Genomic DNA, 19,007 nt, shown 5'->3' on the forward strand with positions numbered 1-19,007 from the left:
TGCAACCTGCTTTTGAACATCCTGCATAAAGGTCAACACATTCTTTTTCACTAATTAAGCACAAGGCAAAAGGTTTTCTTTTCCTCCCTTAAACGAAAGGGAATGTGATTTAATGGTCCCAAGTGTGGAAATTAAATGCATTAAATTTGCAACTGCTCACAGCTGATGCTTTCCCAGCCTACATAACAACCTAAATGTTGTTTTCTTAAGACAGATTTGTTTTAATATGCCTTCTCTCGCCAGACAACCATTTCTCCAAGTCTCAGTTTTCTCCACGTTTCCCAATTTTCTCTAAAACTTTCCTTCCACTAACTCAGAACACAGCATGTTTCTGTGCTGTTCAAAGCTGGCTTTAGGGATTGCTTAATTCAGATAGAAAATTGCACAGAATTTGTGTCCCTCTTGCCTTGGGATGTGCAATGACATTTTTCCAGATTGTGCTATGCTTGGACAGAAAGAAGTCTGCTGCAGCACTCCCCGTGCTGGACTGCTGTGGCCTCTGTGTGTTTCTTTCCCGCCCCGGGTAGAAGGAGGTTTCTTCCACATCTACCACATCTTACTGCTACAGCAGGGTTGCCCTAGCTTTGCCATGGGTGCTGTTCACCCATTTTGGGCAAAAAAGAATTGTTACCTGATGCTGACAACTCTTATCAATGGCCAGTCCAAGTGGCAGTTCACTGCTAGTGCAGGGCAGAGTAAAATGACTGCTTAACAGGACTGATCATGAGGAAGCCTTAGTGGCTAGCCTGAGCTGGTACTAAACTGTTTACCTGGGAGTATACACCCAAAAAGACACAGAAAAGCCAAGATGACGAAAGAGCACAGGTTTTTGGAGCACAGACAGGCGTCAGGAAATGGCATCCCACATTAAAAACATTAAGAACATCATCAACAAGAAAATAACAGTCAAGCTGATTGTGCCTGAAACAAAGACCAACCTGTTTATCTTGATATGTTTATTTTAAAGCCTAAGTTTGGAACTCAATTTTCAATGAACTGCCTCTTAGGAACCACAGTGTGCAGCTTATCCCCTTTGATTTGGTTGTCTGCGACAGCAGCTGATGGAATCAGGGACTGCAGAGTTTGGGAAAGATTGTGTCACAGTGGGCGTCATTGGGGTCAGACAACAAGATGCTTTCCTGGCATCTTCGGGACTGCGCTTTGTTATCTTCACAGCATGCTGCAGCAGATAGCCTACAGGGCCAGCAGCTGCCAGGCCCCCTGCTCCAGTGCCAGTGTAAAAAAACAAAAGGAGAACTGGGAACAAACCCATGATGCTGGGTTATATCTAATAGCATCCTTGTTGCTACTTAAAATCAAAAGCAGTGATTCCATAATCCTTAGTGCTGTGCTGGGTTTTACCCTAACAAGGTTGCTGGTGACCAGATGGAGGTAGGTAGGTTTATGGAAGGAAACTTGGCATCTGGAGGGTTTCTTACATCCCATGCAACCAAAATTAACTGACCTCAACTGCACTGAGTCTGAGAAGGGGGAAAAAGTGGAAGAGGTCTCAGATACACCTGCTGTGCAAGGCACACTCTGGAGAGGTGTGGTGCAGTGCTGAGGATTCACCCTCCTCCCGCAGGGCCTCTGCACACCGAGGAAAGGGAGACAGTCCAGAGCCACAGCCACCAAACTGCCTTCCTGGGAGTTGCCCAGGGAGACCTGCCTTTTGGGGATCTGTTTTCTACTATCTATTGTATAGTCTTCATAAAATGCAACTGAGCTCAAGTTTTATTTACCTTTTCTTGCACGGGGTACGTTATTTTTTTAAACAGAACTAAAACTCTGCTTGGTTGGCAGTTATACTTGTGGATTATTAGTACAGTGCAAAGGGCACATTTCTGAAGATTGCGGGCAATTCCAGGCAGGTTTCAAGCAGTAGCAAGCGCATACATACACAGATGGCACATGCAGACTTAAGATCATAAGCGTTCATGCTGAGAATGTCAGCAGTGCTTGTGGTCAAATCTGTTTTCACCCGCTTTTTGAAAGCCCGATCCTGTCTTTTTGATAGTTATTTTACTTGGCTGCGCGAGCGAGGTCAGAAAGACCTGGTGATACATATTCTTGCCATCCAAGAGCCTTGGGCTGATTTAGGTCAAACACTCTGTAGCGAGGTACTATAGGTCGGTGCTGTTGGTCTTTAAGAAACGGTGTTGCTGAGGTTGTTATTGGTGCTGATGCCTGGATATCTCTGGACCATGAGCTGTTTTTTCTGCTGGGCAGCCAGCATGCTTTTACACCCCAGAGGAAAAGGGTCTGCGTGCAGAGGAGAGCCCTGATGATGACTTTCACTGTACTTACAGCACATCAGTGCAATGTTTCTTCCTTGAGAGCCTGTAACTAAGCAGGGCTTAACCTCAGGGGTGGGATTCTCAACAGTTCAGGTTGTTGATTCCCACTGAATTCCCCCCAGGGGGATAATTCCCTGTGAGATTCAGGCATCTATTTTCAGAGGTGCTGATCCTCTAGTGAGTACCATTCACTCAGCCTCACCAGCCCCTGGCAGAGGCGGCCAGCACCCTTGCACAATTCAGCACCACCCAGGATCTCTTGCATGCAGCAGCTCTTCTACTTTCAAGCAATCCAAGGGTTGTTATGTTTCTCTAGGAGGCAAAATACCTTGAATTGTTTATGGAAAAGAAAAAGCTTTATACTTTTTTTGTCAAGCTTAAGCATCCTTGCTTTTTTTAATCAGTTCGCCCCATCTTTGAGTTCAGATGTTCCCCAAACTTTAACAATTACTTACATAAGTGGCTCTCACAGGGGGACTGGTGCAAACAGAAACTCCACAAAAAGCATCCTTTTCAAAGTCCTGCATGTAACGTGGGGACACTCACACACAACAAAGAGGATGAATTCTTGTTTATTTCTTTGTTTGTTTGTGATTTTTTTGCATGCATGGGGCTGATTCATTGTATTTTTTCCAGACCCAGTGGAGGAGTTGCAGAAAAATAGAGAAAACTTGAAAAATTACCAGCAGTTAGCTAACCAGAGGATGGTCCCCATTGATAGCTGATAGATCTGGTATATCCTGGAAGATACAGTGAGATGTATGGGTGAGAAACCCAAGTTGCTCTGTGGAGCTGGCTTTGAAGGAGAAGCAAGGTGGTGGGATTACTATTATTTCACCTTCCTGCACTTTCCTTGGGGACCAGGTGCTCTCATTATTATCTGTGTGAAATATTTAAGGCACTGCTGTCCAATAGCCTCTGGAAAGGAAAAGATGCTTCTAACTGTCTCCCTGGAGGAGTCTCTTTTCTGCTGGAAGACGAGGGTTCACTCTTTGGCCATCTCCCAGCCCCCTCAATTGCTGTGGAAAAACTATGTGGAAGAGATCTTCCCCTGTCCTCCCCATTTCAGGCTCTTCTTTTTTAGTCTTGCTCACCTTTAATAATTAATCTTTAGCTAATAATATCTGTTAATAAAAATGAAGAATCTTACTAAAGATTTGGCTTCCCAAAACACTTCCAAACAGTGTCAATATAAAATCCATTTCTTTCTCTCGCCTGTGTAATTCTGAAATAGAGTGATGTTAATAACTGCCCTCGTTCATTTCAGTTTTCTCATGGTTGCTGAAGCTGATGGCAACAGTGAGACTTTGGCAGACCTGCCTGCAGAGCTGGGAAGATGACACACTTGCATCATTGTTTGGTATTTCTTTTATACGTACAAGAACCAGCAACATTTTGCTCCTAAGGAAGCTCTAATACTGCAGAAATTCATAAGTAGGTCTCAACACCCATCTAGAAGTCAGCTTGCACTGCTGGTGGATTTTTCAAGCCCTTTCTGCCTGGTTAAGCTCCGAGTTTCTTTTGTTTGAGTAGAAGTGGTGCTTCTAAGGAATGTAATCTGAACTGATAACATGCTTCCTAACAAAACATACATTAAAGTGCGAGATGTAAGAAAACTAGAAAATAGGAGATAGCTGCTTCTATTACGTAAAGCATTTGAATTTGCATGAGAAGAGTGTAAGAGAGAGCTTAGCAGTAAAGTACTCCTGAGTTTAACCAGAAGTATTTGAAATTAAATTTGTGCTAATGAGCTAGGTAATCACAGGACAGTAAACAACACCTCTGCCATCTTTCCATGGTTCCTCCCACGCAATGTTGTGGATAAATTGACCTGGATAGCTGATTCACCCAAGATGTCTTTCTCAACTATTGCTATGCTGAAGTCAAGAACATCTGTTGTTTCCTTGCACCAGCATCCAGCAGAGGAAATGATTAGATAAATATTCCCCTCATTTGAACAGGAATAGAGACATTGTAGGAGAACACTGGGAGAAAGGATCAATGCTGCCTGCTCTGAGAATAAATACCAGACTTCCACATTGTTTCCATAAATGCCTCCAGCTCTGCTTCAACATTAATAGACCAGCAGGAGCCCATTACTCTATGATAACAGTCCCTTGCTCTCTTAATGAGAGCAATATGGCATCTACTCTCAGATTTTTGACATAGACACTACATAATGATGCTCTGATGGTATTGCTGAAGGCCAGTTTTGGTGGCTGCATTGCTTCCAGGGAAGCTCTGTCACTGACTGCAGCAGGGACAGGGGGGCAAGGGGCACATGGACGGCTGGTGGCACAAAATGTTAACTGTCCTGGGAAACACCTCACCATGGATGCCCCACACCAGCAGAACAGTTTAGCTGCAATCATTGCTGAATGGGAGATCCACTGCTCACTTCACAGGTTGCCATGAAGCACATTGTGTTTGCAGGGCACTGAGATGTGGGGATGAGGAGTGCCATAGGAAATCAGTAATGAGGAAACATGAGGAAATTAATAATGCTGCATTCTGAGCAGGGATTGAATAGTGTGCAGTAATTGAGGCCTGGGGCCACACTCTGCACAATGAGGAAGAAACAAAATAAGGAATAGCTGCTCATTAGGCTCCAGATTCAGCCTGTCTAAATTCCACCTAAGTCTTTGTGCCAAGTGTTTCCTACTGGCAGGCTCTGGGCCTTCAGGGATGCTGAGCCAATGGGAAGCCCTAGGTGGAATTTAGGTTAGGGCTAAATCTTTCTGCTACTGAGCAACATCCACCTTGAGTAATCGGTGATGCAGAGCTGCTCTGGAAAGTAGCTTGTGATCTTGTAATGCAAGAAAGGGGCCAAAAGACGGCAGCAAGGGCAACTTTAGTTCTGGCACATCCAGTTTGTTAGCACACAACGTTGTGTGCCTGATTTTGCAACATTAATGTTTTCACAACTTTTTTTTTTTTCCCCCTTTTAAATGGGAGGCATAATACCATCCATTTGTGGAGAAATGATACAGCTAAACTTAAAAAAGAAGTATTTGTTTCTGAGCTCCTTTAAAGTTTCCTTAAGTAACTCAGCTAAACCCTTTGTAGTGTGGTTATGGTACTTACGAGAACCAATGCAGCCAAGGCTATGAATAAGTGCATAAGTAATTAAGATATAGTAGAGTATTTACACCAGTTAATAATTTTTGGATGCTGGCATCCCATGAGCAAAGGCACACTCATTGTCAGCTGAATCTATGATTTTATCCTCAGAAGTCTGATTGCCAAAGAGTCTTTCTATTGATAAAATCTACATTGCTTTACAATCCATTGTTTTACACAATAGGCGGTAATGACTCAGTGGAGGGCACCTAGCCTACCAGCTGAATTAGGAGTGTAGATCTGTCTCCCGATTGAGGGAAAGAGAAAGAGTAAGCCTAGAAACCTATTTAAAGCACAAAATTGCCTCTGTATTCAGAGACCATATGTGGGCTAAGGCTGGGGACTAGAAGAGTTTGCATGGTCGTTCCCCAAAGACTTGCGTGTGCCATGGGACATATCACAATATGGGCAGCTCTGGTCTTCAGTGCCAGAGCTAGTTTTAAAAGGTAAGCTAGATTTTGCTGTGACTAAAAGCTTCTCAACCAGAGTGACACCTTCTCTATGCCCAAATCCATGTGTATGCAGCTGTGGCTTCCTAAAAAAGGGGTAGTCCTGCTCCATATTTTTTGTAACTTTGGCCATCACAAAGGATGTTCATGTAAGTCCTGTGGCTCCTCCTCTGAAAGCATTTCTGTCACAGAGATATAGAGAGATCCTAAAACTCCCACTCTGCTTTGGTCATGAATAAAGGAAATACTATGATGTGCCTGGACTGTAAAGGAAAGGAAGACATCTCTTAATACAATGGAGTCTTAATTCACTTGGTGAGGTCCTAGCAAGACTCATCACTTGGAAGCGAGAGCTATGTGAATTCAAATCATATTTCTTTTTTGGAAGGTGGATTATCAGCTGTTGGACCTGCCATGGTGTCTGGGCAGTTCTCCACCACTGTAAGCCTGGGCAGAGATGATGTGGCCAAGTGGGAGGTGGTGGGTGGGAGGCTTACGACACAGCTCTGAGTCTGTTGGAGGCAGGAGGTCAGACCTGGCAGGTGGTACGAGTCCTTTGAAAGGTTTTGAAAGACTGCAGTTCCTGGCTGCCGTCTTTTAAACAGGCATGAGATGTTGGTAGGTAGAGATCTCTTGGAAGTTAGTGTATGCAGTGCATTTGATATTAGAGAGAGAAGAGATTCACTTAATCCCAGGGCCCCTTCTTTGAGACTGTCCTCTGTAGGCAAGTCCTGCCAAATTGTGGAAACCTCATAATTGCAAATCTGTTCCGTGCAATATTTGCGGTTTCTCTGCGAGCTTTTTCTCCAGGCTACTTCCTTGCGTGTCTGAGCCTCCTATGCACTGCTTCTCCTTTGCAGATATTATTTACATTGTTTTCACTCTTCCAGCGTGTGCCAGGTCCACATTTTTTTTTACTTCCCCCCCTTTCCTCCCAGTTATCTCCAGTTTCCTCTTCTTTTGATAGCTAAACATATCTGTCTGAAGAAAGCGCTTCCCCTCCTGTATCTCAAAGCTGTAATACTTGGAGTGAGAGGAGCCTCCTCAACTGCCTGGTGAAGCTGTGGGTTGGGCAGAGCCCCTGGTACCCTAACAAGTACCCTGCCAAGTAATGCTGACTGAGTTCACCCACATTTCCTTCCCTTTGGGAAAGAATATCTTGACTCTCAGCTATCAGATTACTGTGCACAGCTAATGAGTGGTAACATTGCTGTCTGTGCCCAAGTTTTTGGAAGCCAGGAAAAATTTTACCGTATGACTTGCAAGACAGACCCGGTGTGTTTCAGGCATCCAGAAGGGTGCACATGGTGTTTCTTAAGAGCAGCCTGGAACTGTTACATGGTCAGCTGTCTTCTTGGTTACCATGCAAGTGTGACGTGCAAAAGACTGCAGAATAAAGACGATGCATCAGGGCACATGAGCTCCCTCCCCATCCCAGTCCTTGACTCTGCTTTACAGTGATTCAAAAGCTGTGTGTTGCTAGAATTTTCTTTAGCCTAATAAACGTCATGACAAGGAGGTGTCTCCAGACAGTCATTCTGAACTTGCCTCAGTTTCCCTCTGTTGCTGTGTTATATGCTTTGCATTGTTCCAGCCCACTCCTTGGTTTTGGTATTCCCAGCCCTCTGACTGCAGCAGGTGTTTATCACAGCAGGTTAGCATGCCTGCTTTGTATGTGGTGATCACGGCAGCCTTCAACGCAGCTGCCGCCACAGGGACATAAACACACAGCCCTTCCAGGGCTGTGGAGCACCAGACTGCTATCAAAATCAGTAACTCATTTCTCTCCGAAGCACTAGTGTTTCACAGGTCTTCTCAACCATCTGTGACTTCCTTCTGCACAGTCTACGTGAATATGGAAAATACTTATCTAACTTTTGTGTCCCACAATGTTACATGGAGCACCTTAATACACACTGAAAATATTACCCTGAAGGACAAATATTTAGGTTTTTTGGCCAGAAAGCATGGCTGAAAACATGACCCTGAAGGGCAAAAATTTAGTTTTCTGGCCAGATGCATGGTCAAGGCCTCAGTGCACTGGAAGCATCTGAAGCAGGCAGCTTCAGTAATTCAACATGTCACACAGAAAATGTAAATACTATGAAATATTTAACTATTCATATTTAATTTAAGGCAAGGGCTGCATTAGTAATGTCGGTTGGGAATGGAGGATGATTTTAGTGCTGCTACATTGTTTAAAATCAGTTGGCTTGGTTCAGTTCAGTGCTACCTAATTTTGCTTATTTTGTTATCTTATGCCAAACTTGTATTAACTTTGCTAGTACAAAATTAATTTATTTAGCCATCAGGAGCAGCCTCCATGCTGCTGGAGAGTTTATTCATCAGTGAACCCTTTGTCTCAGACCTTTTGTGCACAAGAGAGAGCAGCACATGAGGGAAAGCCATCTAGTTTCTGCAGCTCTGTATGGTCCTTTCCATCAGCTGTGCAGGGATGACCAGTTCGCACACGCATTTACTGCTGTCATGAGTGACAAAATGCCCATCTATTGCAATCTGCATTATTAGTCTGACCTGGTCTTGAACTAAGTCTGCTTGAGGGTGTTTTCTTTTTTCCTCTCAGGGTTAAGGCAGACTGAAGACCACATGCACCACCTTACCATGGCTTGATAGACAGTCTAGTGAGCTTGTTAATTTAGACCCTGTTTCTACACCTTAATTGTCCCGAGACGTGTTGTGCTAGGTGTAGCAATGCAAGGAAAAGCAGCAAGCTTTTATTGTTGTAGGAAAGTGATTGCATGGCACTGCTTAGGGTAATTTTAAATATGAGTAGACACAAGAGTGAAACAGACAATGAAGAACATATTACCTATAATGTGAATAAGTGCTTTTTACTGAAATTCTGGAGAAAAAGAAAAGTCACAGTGTTGAACCTGTGAGTCACAGTCATCTCTGTGTCCATAAATGATGGAGTAAGCACAGACCTATGACTTCACTTCAGGAGTGAGCCATTTGTGGGGGGGAGCAAGCTTACTCAGATGCCAGCTTCTAACAGTGGCAGGGAAAGGCTAAAAAATGGGCTGTGAAGAAAGTCCAGCTGCTTTCTTCACCCACACACATCCTGTCTGGGAAGGTCTTATCAATGTCCTATGTCACAGTCTTACTTTCTGGGTTTTTTTGGAGCTGTATAGGAAATCCACAGGATCTGGGTTAAGCGAAAGACATGAGATAGGAACGGGATTGTGCTTTGTCTGGTGGATCTTTGGCTGAGATAATCTGAAATGAGTGCAGCTGTACTGATCACTAAGAGAAGATGGTCAGGCTGGTTGACACTGACTTAGATGGTAGTGCTATTTTTTTTCTGAAAACAAGGCAGTGAAAAACTGGAGATGTGCAGTTGCTCTTCCTCTCCTGCATCCTGCAGGAATCTTGCAGGTTCTGCCCACCTTACCCCTCTTCTGTAATAGACCTCCCTGCTCTCTCCATGGATTGGCAGTGTATGAAAACTGATGCCAGAGTGAGGTTTGTAATATTTTGTTTCCACATCTTACCTTTTCAATGGGGTAACCAGTGCAAGAGTGCGTGTGAGGTGGTTATGTGCATGGGGCTATGCAGAAACATTACTTTGGTAGATGCTCCCCTACAATAATTTCTTAATGTTTATTGGGGACTAAGTAATGCATGTACAATAGATGACATTATAAATGTTAAGTTTCAAAGAAATCTGAGTGGACCTTATAGTACAATTTCTAGATCTTGGTGGTGTTAGAGTCTGGTTTCTGTGTGTGAGCTTCTTGATAGCTGAGTCTTCTGACAACAGAAAACTGTAGTGCTGAAGTTGAATGGTAATGAGGTCTGGAGGAACAGAAGTCTGAGCTGGGCTCTCTCCTTGCTTCACGGGGTGACTTCCAACAAAGTACTTGTGCCTACTAATTCCTCCCTCTGAAAAGGGGATATTAGTAGTCAGGTACCTCCCAGCCCTACTAGGGGCTATCACTTAGTGATGCAGTCTGTGCACATCAGTTGTGTACCCCCAGTAGGACAATATTTTCTGTTGGCTCTGGGTTGGAAACAGGCTGGAGCTTCAAGTCCTTATCAGAATCAAAAGCCACAGGATGTGTCAGTCCTGGTTTGCCTTGCCTTGCCTTGCCTTGCCTTGCCTTGCCTTGCCTTGCCTTGCCTTGCCTTGCCTTGCCTTCCCTTCCCTTCCCTTCCCTTCCCTTCCCTTCCCTTCCCTTCCCTTCCCTTCCCTTCCCTTCCCTTCCCTCGAAGGCTAACTTTGAAAGTTGGAATTTGAATTTCTATTTACTCCAAGTGGATTAAACAGTGCCCTTTTTTGTTAGTTTGCTACTGTATCTAATTATAAGCCTTGAAAACAAAGTATCCTGCTAAATTAAATGCCTTGGCAGTACCCTTCTCAAATTGCTATAGCTGAGTTGGAATTTCTAACCCATTACAGTGCAGTTGGTGGAACAGATAATCTTTGCTTTCCTTCCCCAAGGTTTTTGCTTTACCATTTTTCCCCCTGGTTCTCTTAACAGAAGGCACCAAAAAGTTTCTTTAGGCTTAGTGAAAGTGATCAAACCCTTTCCCTATGTTTGTATGTCCTGTAATACCAGGGGACATTGCAGCTATGCTTCAGTTACGTTTGAAGTATTTCTTACTCCTTTCCCACCGAGATATCATTTTAATCCAAATTAACAATATTAGGTAACTGGCATAGAGTAAGACCACACTTTTTGTTTGTTTGTGGTTTTTTTTACACTAAATTGACTTTCTCAAGTCATTCATAGGCTAAGTGTTTGCAACATGAAGGCCCTTTACTTGATGAAAAGGACACACCATACAAGTCTGATAATTTTTCAAGAACAGGTAGTTCAGCCCTAGTTAAATGTACTTTCCTGGCAAAGCACATGTAGCCTTTATTGAAAACTGATCAGTGTGCCAAGTTTCAGTTGTTAAATATAAGTTTGGATTGTTCAAGGATAAAAGAAAGTAATACTTTTTCTTGGAATGCAAGTATATCAGAAACATGCATGCTAAATGTAATCAGACATGAAACAGAGAGAAAAAAATGAGCCTGCAGAAGAAAATAGACTTCCCTCACTTGAAGAAGAAACACAGCAAGTTCTGGCATCAAAGAATTAGTACTTCCAAGTTTGTTAACAATTAAAAATAGTAGAAATGCTAATTCCAGGTGAAAGGTCTTGTGTTATTTTTAACTCTGCCATAAATAGACTGGTGTAGCATATGGTTAGTTAGGCCAGAGCCCTATTAAAATCAAAGTATTTACTGGATAGCTGGAGTGGTGTTTCTCACTGTGTCAAAGAACCTCTTTTCTGTTCATACATGTTGGTGGTTCCATGTTGAGGCGTTAGCAAAAGCAGTAGGGGTGACATGAGGTTTTTTCCCCCTTCAATAGCCAGAGCCTGAGCCTGGGGAGCTCTGAAAGCAGCCTGGGGACACCTGCCCTCTGCTTCATGCCTCAGCTTGTTCCCAGGGCTTTGGATTCCCCTAGCAGACAGCGAATAGTGAGCGTACATCAGCCTTGCAAGAAGATGGGCAGCCCAGCTGGACCATGATCATCCCCAGACCCACCACAGCAGTAAGAAAGGCAACTCGCACAATATGCTGCTCTGGCATTTAAGCTGAACTTCTCACTTCCTCATGTTTACTTGCTGTGCCTTTGTTTTCCAGTCTGGAAATGCTGTTTTCAATTCTTTTTGTGCCTATTTGTGCATTTAGCTGTGTGGGATCAAATACAAAATGTAGCTCCAAGTGCAGTTTTGCACCATGACAGTCCATGGTAGGCCACAGCAGATACAAAGTAAGACTTTAGAAAAGTCTCCTTTGATCCAGTTTCTCCAGTATTTTTTGTGATTTCACATAAAATGGGACTGTCACAGTGGGCTACAAAGTCTTATCCCTTGCATTTGAGGGAGGGTTTGCTTACTCTTCATGTTTAGCTTGGTTGTCTGTTGCTGGGTGTTTGTATCAGCCTGAGCTCCTCAGGTAGCCAGGGAGACACACAAATCAGTCATGAGTCCATTGTTTTGACAGTGCAGCCCACCCAGGTTTCACCCAGATGTTACCTCCATTGCAAGAGAAATGCTTGGGACTGGTTTTGTCTCCTTACGGACGTCTGTGTTGGGCGTTGCTGCCCATGTGTGGGCTGTTAAGGACTGACCTCACCACCATGGATGATGTCTGTCCCCTGACCCCAGGACGGACCTTCATGTGGACATGGAGCTCCTGCTTATCTAGCTCTTATTTAAGCTTCTGCACCTGGATTTCCTTCTCATGGTACACATGGGCACAATGAGCGAGGTGTGAGCCTGGTCTTGCCCTGCCACACAGTAAGGAGGCAGCTGGGGTTGCACCCACGAGCTGGGAAGCTGTTTAAACACAGACATCATGTCACCGCTAGATGCAAAGTCCATCTGTACGGCTTTACCATCGTGGCCGTCTGTGTCCTGGAGATCTGGAGAAGCTTGCTGACATTTCGCTTAGAAGGTAAAAACACAACCTGGTGTCCCTAAAGGAGTAGAAATGAGATGCTGAGATGGGAAACGAGTTGTTTTCCTCGCTTGGACATAAACCTTTACAAATGCCAGCCAGACGTAGTTTTCACCAGATTTCTTCTGCTAGACATGAGTAGTCTGCTGTTTGGCACAGTAATGTTCCTGTCTGGTATCTAGCGAACCAACGTTAAAAAAACAAAGAGTAATAGTTTGGTGAAAGTGCAGAGTCGATAGTGCTGAGTAATGTATTTGCATACTGGCATATGCTCTATGAAAGTAAATAAGATTATGTCAAACTCATCTGGAAGAGAGTTAATTTAACATCCTGGCTAAAGTTATGCAACCAGAGGGAGGCGGGAGTGCGGGGTGGGGGGGTGGTGTGGTGGATGTAATAGACTGGCTGATGAAGCCTGGGGGACAAAATGTCCTAGTGGAAATTGTATGTAGCACAAAAGAATGTAACATAAGAACCCAGCAGAACAGCACTGATTCAAGGCTGCTTATATATACACACACAAATGTTTTTCTGCTAGTTTTAGGAACGCACAGGATGACGAGAGAAAAAAAAAACAACGATCTGCAAGACAGATTAGCTGTCTCATTCGCATTGAGGTCTAAGTTGCTTCTTGGTCCTGCTTCATAAAAGCCCCCGAAGGACACGCTAGGGCGTGAGCGTGCTTCAGTGCATTTGATGGATAAAGGCCAGTCTGTATTTTAAACTGCAGGACAGAACAAATGCTCAGGTCCTGTTTTACAAAAACTGACAGTGTTGCGAGAGATGATTTCCCCCCCCCCCAAAACCATCATAGATTGAAAAGTTGCAGGACTTCAAGGGTGTTTGGATTTGAACCCTTCACATTCGAGCTTTAAATTTAAGAATTTGTTTCAAGCCCTTGTATTGAACAATTCCAAACTTTTAGGCAGCTTTGCTCTAGACTCTCCATGGAAACTTTGTGTAGTTCATGTTTCTCTCTCAGTATTATAAGCTTGGAGCTAACCTTGCTGTAGAGAAATGAATGTGTTTCTAGCAATAAGCAAAGTCTGAAATAAAGATCAAACCCTTACTTGTAAAGGTCTTTGCATTTGGCATTGCAGATCATAGCAGACTAAACTCTTTTCCTCTGTGCTGATAGTCACATGTCTCTAAATTCAATCTGACTCTCAATGCTAAGTCTAAGGAGTAAGTTATTAAAGCCTGGAGTTTGAGAACAATTTATCTTCCAAGAAAATTGAAGCATAAGCTTGTCAGATACATCAAAATTTGTGGACAGCTAGAGCAATGATACTATATCACAACATGGTGATGGGAGCATTTTTGTGCTGTTTGATTCATGTGCTGCATCAAGCTGCATGCACTTAAGGAAGCAATGTCTGCAAGCATAATTACAGTGCCAGGATGTGAAGTTTTAGAACATAGTTAATGTTTACAGTAAGGCTATCTTGGGCCTCACAGTGAGTATTGATGACAAATCTACGTCCAAGAGCAATGGGCACAAGAAATTTGATGCTAAGTTTACTGATGTCACCAAATGCTCCTGCACAGTTAATTGAGAATGTCTTTTGCATGCAGTTGGCACAGGGCTCAGAAGCTTCCTGGACTAAATCTTTACCCAGAAGCTCTGCAAAGACTTTGCGGTGCAAGCAGTTGTTCCTGCAGCTATGTAACCATGTCTGTGTCGGATATGGCTGAGGGGAAAAGAACGGAATTGGCCTACACTCCAGGGGCAGGGATTTGCACCTTCTTGCTCTGGGCTAGGGAGATTTTGGGGACTTGCAGTTAACAGGGGAGACAGATGCTTCCAGACAGTGGTGTAAAGTAAGGACTTAATCCTTTTCACTGGCTCCTCAGGGGGACCAGACTGCAAGTGTCAGCATCTAAGGTCAGGCAAAAGGAAAATTAAATTAAAGATTGTTGGATCCTCGCAAAACTGGAGGAGCCCCAGGAGGAATAAAGGCACTTCAGGATCAGGAAATTTAACTGCAGCAAAGCTCAACAGAGCACCCAACTTTAAAGGGATGTACCAAATAAAGAGGCAGTGACTTCTGTGAGGAATGGTACTAGGATGGCACATCTGTGGTGTTGTGAAGTCTAGTTATGACCTAGTTACGTCTTCCTGGGATCAAGTTTTACCTTATTGGTATTAGTGGTGTGCTGTCAGCATCAAGGCCCCAGTAACAATCTCCTGACAGTCATCTGGCATGTGAAGCTTGAAGCTTGAAGGCAAGATAGATAACGAGTTGGAAAAATAGAGAAAATATGATTTGTCCAGTGTCATTTCACTGAACCTGAAACACAAGTCTCTTGAGCCTGGAGCAGTAGTGAAGCAGCAGCTGATGGGAGAGCTGGAGTCAATGCTAGGAAGGAGGGAATATGCACCTCAGCAGTTGGGCACAATAAAGAAAATAACGTAAAGCAACGTCTCTTTGAGGAAGGTTTCCCACTTAAAAAATTGACCAGTTTGGACTGGACCAGCGCCTGCGATTCAAAAACCTATGAGACTTCAGCCTAAAGAGTGCACATTTGGGAATACCTCTTACTCACCTTCTACTTCAGCTATTGGTAATCCTCATGCTTGTTTGGAGGCCCAGCAGTGGTCCCCTGTGAAATGCTCAGCACCCACCCCTAATGGTGTAGCCTTCAGCTTTCTCTGCCCGTCTTCTGTCCCGTTGTCCTCTGTCCTTGCATTCTCACAGGGCAGCCCAGAAACGACAAGAAACAGACCAGGTTTGAATGAAGAACATGCCTAGAAAATGACAAGAGAAGAATAAGAAATATGTTCTGCTTGAGTATAACATTTTTCCCTGGGATTTCTTTGCAAATTCTTGCTAGTTTCTGAGGACGTCTTGGATAGAGGCTGAAGCTGTTATTTGATAAACTGTGAGTGTTTTGATTACATCAGAGCTGGAAGTCTCCGTGTGGATATTAACTGTGAAAGAAAATAGTCTCCAATAGAACGGGAGTTGTTTAGCAAATGTGAGATACCCTTGCATATTTGAATGGTTACAAATGCATTTCAATTTGCTGGTATAAATTTAAGCAGTTTGCATTTGAGGATGCTGAGGTGCCCTGCTATTGTGCCCTGCTCTGTGCCTGCATCTGCACAGCTAGTTGTTGATGGTAGTACAGGCGGTGGCGCTTATGCCAGTATTACAGATGCCAGGTCATGTTACCTTGTGACCTGACTTCCTCTTGTAATATGTCCCACCACCTGCCCCTCCGTCACTCAGTACCTGTACAAGCTGCCTGTGCATTAGGCAGGTGGGCATTTTTCTGCCTTAAATCCGTCTGGGGGGAAAAAACCACTTCCCTCCATGCCCATTCCTTACAGGGGGGAAAGGAGGGAATTTACAGGTCCTTACTGATGCTTAAGCATGTAAGTCACAATTGCCGTAGGGGTAATGAGACATCTGAGACACTCATTAACCGTGGTCAGTGAATTTGTCCAGCTTCTGGAAGAAGCAGGAACTGAACGCAGATCTCCCCGATCTCTTTTCATTTCCTGAAACAAGAGCTAGCCTATCTGCCTCTTTTTTTTTTTTTTTTTTTTTCCCCTCCTGACAGAGCACCATACACACTTCTCTCAGCTGTTTTCTTTTTCTAAGCCAACACCCTTCTTTGGCTGTATCTGACTATTTCCTAATTGTTTCCCTTTCTCTTTCACCTCTTATTCTTTATTTTGTTTTACTTTCTCCTGTTCTCTATTTTGCCCGTTATTTTCTTTTGCTCCACTTGTATATTGGTGCAGCCAACCTGATCTCCAAAGGGAAAACCATGAAATAAGCATTGTGGTTGCACTGACAGGTCTGTGCTGGGCCTCTTTGTCTTTCACAGACAAGATTTTCAAATCCAGCTGTAACAGCTTTCAGTGCATAGGGCAATGCTGTTGCCTTTATCTGCTATTGCGGTCAGCAAACCACAGGTCACTTAAGTAAAGGCTTAGGACTCTCTTAGGAGGACCCTTAAGGACATACTTACTGTCAAGTCATGTTGACTTTGTATGTCTGTGTGTTTTGGTTGAGAAAGGTGCTTTTCTCACACAGGAAAAAGGATTCTTAAGCTTCACACTTGCAACTATGTGTGGTGGAGTCAGACAAAGGTTTAAAGGCTGAAATAGACTGTTCTGATAATCTTGAGAGACATCTGGAATGGCAGAGGTCAAAGAACCCCATTTCTTCTTTAGTGGCCTTTTAACAGCTAGTGGAGACACAGTTAACTTTATTGTTGCTACTATCTTATCACCACTACATAAAATGCTCCCAGACTGGTGCGTGTCTGTAATTATCTACCTGGCACATGAATAATATTTTTGTAATGGCATGCTTGTTGTCGTCATGGTATCCAGTTACAGGCATCATTCTACTTAGTAATTGTGCTGTTGTCTTTACTGCAGCACTGTGCATCTCCTGATATTAGAGGACTACAGATGAGGAAGTTGTCTGCTCTATACGATCAACCTCCTCCTGTTGCAACAAGAGAAACAGAGGCACAGGACAGTGAAATGAGCATCTGGATTAAGGAAGGGGAGAGGCACTGCACTCATAGCCAAACCAGTGCTATAACATTAGAGGCAGAGTGTCTTGTTTTTATTGCACCCTTGAAGCAAGCTCAGTGGATTCTTTTGCCATGACTTACATATGCTTAATTTCTCTGTTGCTCTGCTTTATGTAATATTTCCCATAATACCTAGAGGTAGAGTACTAGAGCTGCTGCTAAAGCTGTTTGAAGACCTGGCCTTAGTTTCAGCAATAGCTAGTTGAAGTCTGCATTTCTAATCCTGACTGGGATTTTCAAAGGAGTCTCCAAGGTGACAGACCCTACTTTCCAGTGTCCTGTTCCTTTCGTCTGTGTTTTATCTAAATTCTCCTTCATTCTTTATACCCTCTGCTTTCCACAAACCGAGATTTCATATTGGAAGTCTTGCTTGTCATGCGTCAGTCTTGACCAGTAAAGCAGGTAATCAAGCTCCTGTGCTGCAAACACTCCTCGTTCACTCTGGGGGTGCTTCCAAATTTTCCTACTAAAGCAAATGAAATAATCACCTGCAGTCTTCATGGAAAGTCCTTCAGTGAGCTTTGGATCAAACGAAGGGGATAGGCATCTTGCAAGCACCAACCTCACCCCCATTGCCAGCGTTGAACCCCCTCATTCCTGATGCCCTCCAAGCACAGCTGAAGACCTCAGACACCAGGCAGAGGCAGCCCCTTAGCTCCTCCTTGGTGCTGGGGGCAGAGGGGGAAGTGCAAAAAAGCTTTATACCATAATCTGAACTACGGATACCCAGAGCAAGTAGCAGAGGAGCAACTTTGCCAAAATACAAGAGAGGTAGTTTCCCTTTTGTTCCCCCGTTATTGTGGGGCTGATTGTGACAAGACCACCCAAAAAGAAGCCAGAGGACCTTCCTCTTGGTTGTGTGGTAGGTTGCCTGCCTCTTGAACTGGTAGCTCTCAGGCTGCCAAGCAGGGTTTTTCATCCTTGTGCATGGTGCTGCCCTGAAGTAGCCTTCCAGCCTGTAGTACTGAATTGTGTTCATGACTGGAGCTGCATGGCACCAGGCAGCAGTGTCGCAGACCAAGTCTATTTTACTCCTCAGTTTCCTGCAACATCATCTCCATTTATGTTTACAATTTTTACTGAAGCAGAACTAAAGTATTTTTTAAATTGCTCTTTGTCATAGATTTCTGGATTTGCATGTCATGGTGAGGAAAAAAAATGTGCACATCATCTGCTCGTGGGCCAGGCAGCACTGTGTGCATGCCAGATGGTGAAATGGTGACAGAGGGGCTGAAATCCAGGCAGAAATACACCAGTTTCAATATATACATATATATATATGCCCAAATTGCCCACAGCACAGTAGAGAGATGGTCTGGCTTGCAGAGGAAAATGTCTCTGTAGGAGCTCTGAAAACATAGACATAGTGAAGCTGTGAGGTGGTAACCAGATTTTTCATTTGATAGGATGCCAGTACCTGGTGTTTTGGTTTGCAAAGTCTTTGACTGGGCTATTTAGCATGCAGCATAAACTTGCTGATGTGTGAACTTATGCCAATGCAGACGGATGGCTAGTCTGCCTGGTCTTGGCTTTCACAGACACCCAGCTATCCTTCTATGCTTGGCAAAAGGCTATGTGCTCTGTCCATAATGCAGTGGCACATGGTCTGCTCTGCATTAGTTACTAAGCAGTGTTATGATAGTTTATTACATTTAGTGGTGGGTAAGCTTCAAAATGCTTGGCAGTTCAGTGAATCACTTGAACCCTCTTGATCCAAAATGATTCCTGGACAAGGAATAGTTTTCTGAGCTACTCTCACAAAAACCTTGAGTGGCTCCACTTCAGAAAAGAAGGCAAAACATAAAATATGCCATGAGTGCAGAGATGGCGTTCAGAAGCTTCTGCTGAATGCAGGGTCCTGCAATGCTAGGTAGTGGTCAGATGTCTAGAAAGGGATTCTTCTTGCCCCGAAATACCTGACAGCTGGACAAAACAGGCAAGAAATTGCCAGGATGCTTGTGCACTGAGTTTGAGCCTTACTTAGGCTAGAAGATCACCCCATTACAGTCCAACCTATATCGAGTTTAACTTGCATAGATGTAGCAACAGCTTAAAACGAATTCAGTGAAGAAGTTGGCACCCTGCACTAATTACAAGTATTTTATAC

The sequence above is a fragment of the Grus americana genome, chromosome Z, assembly GCF_028858705.1.
Source record: "Grus americana isolate bGruAme1 chromosome Z, bGruAme1.mat, whole genome shotgun sequence".
Lineage (NCBI taxonomy): Eukaryota > Metazoa > Chordata > Aves > Gruiformes > Gruidae > Grus > Grus americana.